Here is a 2,318-nt window from a genome sequence, read left to right as displayed (position 1 = left end):
AATCTTTTTCAAAATTCTTAGTTATTTTCGAAAATTCCAAAAATATTTTTCAAAAATCTTTTTCTTATTTTTATATAAAATTTTCGAAAATAACTAATCAATTAATGTTTTGATTCAAAAATTTGAAGTTTGTTACTTGCTTGTTAAGAAAGATTCAAACTTTAAGTTCTAGAATCATATCTTGTGATTTCTTGTGAATCAAGTCATTAATTGAGATTTTAAAAATCAAATCTTTTTCAAAAACTAATTTCTATCATATCTTTTCAAAAATATCTTCTTATCTTATCTTTTTCAAAATATCTTTCCTAACCTCCTAACTACTTATCTTTTCAAAATTGGTTTTCAAAATTTGTTTCAACTAACTAACTAACTTTTTGTTTGTTTCTTAACTTTTTCAAAACTACCTAACTAACTCTCTCTCTCTAATTTTCGAAAATATCTTCCCTCTTTTTCAAAAATTTCTTTTTTATTAACTAATTATTTTTATTTTTGATTTAAAAAAAAATTTCGAAAAAAATACTAAACATTTTTCAAAAACCATTTTTCAAAAATCACTAACTCTTTTTCAAAAATATTTTCGAAAATTCCCCCTCTCCCATCTTATTCTATTCATTCATATCCTAACATCTCATCTCACATCTCTTCCATCGGTACAGTTGTGTTTCTTCCTTTACATCACATTCTTTGTCTCCCCCTCTTTTCTTTTACTCACACAGGGATCCCTATACTGTGATATAAAGGATCTCTATTATTATTATTTTTTTTCTGTGCCTTCTTCTTTGTCATATGAGCAGGAGCAAGGATAAGAACATTCTTGTGGAAGCAGATCCAGAACCTGAAAGGACTCTGAAGAGAAAATTAAGAGAAGCTAAAATACAACAATCCAGAGATAACCTTTCAGAAATTTTTGAACAGGCAGAGGAGATGGCAGCAGAAAATAATAATAATGTAAGGAAGATGCTTGGTGACTTTACTGCACCTAATTCCAATTTACATGGAAGAAGCATCTCCATTCCTGCCATTGGAGCAAACAATTTTGAGCTGAAACCTCAATTAGTTTCTCTGATGCAGCAGAACTGCAAGTTTCATGGACTTCCATCTGAAGATCCTTTTCAGTTCTTAACTGAATTCTTGCAGATATGTGATACTGTTAAGACTAATGGAGTAGATCCTGAAGTCTACAGGCTCATGCTTTTCCCTTTTGCTGTAAGAGACAGAACTAGATTATGGTTGGATTCTCAACCTAAAGACAGCCTGAACTCTTGGGATAAGCTGGTCACGGCTTTCTTAGCCAAGTACTTTCCTCCTCAAAAGCTGAGCAAGCTTAGAGCTGATGTTCAAACCTTCAGACAGAAAGAAGGTGAATCCCTCTATGAAGCTTGGGAAAGATACAAACAGTTGACCAAAAAGTGTCCTTCTGACATGCTTTCAGAATGGACCATCCTGGATATATTCTATGATGGTTTATCTGAGCTATCAAAGATGTCACTAGACACCTCTGCAGGTGGATCCATTCACCTAAAGAAAATTCCTGCAGAAGCTCAAGAACTCATTGACATGGTTGCTAATAACCAGTTCATGTACACTTCTGAAAGGAATCCTGTGAGTAATGAGACGCCTATGAAGAAGGGAGTTCTTGAAGTTGATACTCTGAATGCCATATTGGCTCAGAACAAAATATTGACTCAGCAAGTTAATATGATTTCTCAGAGTCTGCATGGAATGCAAGCTGCATCCAACAGTACTCAAGAGGCATCTTCTGAAGAAGAAGCTTATGATCCTGAGAACCCTGCAATAGCAGAGGTAAATTACATAGGTGAACCTTATGGAAACACCTATAACTCAACATGGAGAAATCATCCAAATTTCTCATGGAAGGATAAAAAGCCTCAACAAGGCTTTAATAATGGTGGAAGAAACAGGTTTAGCAATAGCAAGCCTTTTCCATCATCAACTCAGCAACAGACAGAGAACTCTGAACAAAATGCTTCTAATTTAGCAAATCTAGTCTCTGATCTATCTAAGGCCACTGTAAGTTTCATGAATGAAATAAGGTCTTCCATTAGAAATCTGGAAGCACAAGTGGGCCAGCTGAGTAAAAGGATCACTGAAATCCCTCCTAGTACTCTCCCAAGCAATACAGAAGAGAATCCAAAAGGAGAGTGCAAGGCCATTGACATAAGCGCCATGGCCGAACCTGTGAGGAGAGGAGAGGACGCGAATCCCAAGGAGGAAGACTTCCTGGGACGTCCAGTGATCAATAAGGAGCTTCCCTCTGAGGAACCAAAGGACTCTGAGGCTCATCTAGAGACCATAGA

At 35.6% G+C, this 2,318-nt stretch overlaps 1 non-coding gene across 1 annotated transcript; it reads right to left on the bottom strand.

The window, feature by feature from the left end:
- Nucleotides 1-1,320: 1,320 nt before the first annotated feature.
- On the bottom strand, nucleotides 1,321-1,428 carry LOC148580581 (small nucleolar RNA R71). Its single transcript, XR_015895826.1, has one exon. It is a non-coding gene; the product is annotated as a small nucleolar RNA R71 (small nucleolar RNA).
- Between the last annotated feature and the right edge of the window lie 890 nt (nucleotides 1,429-2,318).

This window comes from Arachis ipaensis, chromosome B10 (genome assembly GCF_059453495.1).
Source record: "Arachis ipaensis isolate K30076 ecotype BB chromosome B10, ASM5945349v1, whole genome shotgun sequence".
NCBI lineage: Eukaryota > Viridiplantae > Streptophyta > Magnoliopsida > Fabales > Fabaceae > Arachis > Arachis ipaensis.
This window is presented reverse-complemented; position numbering and strand designations above follow the sequence as displayed.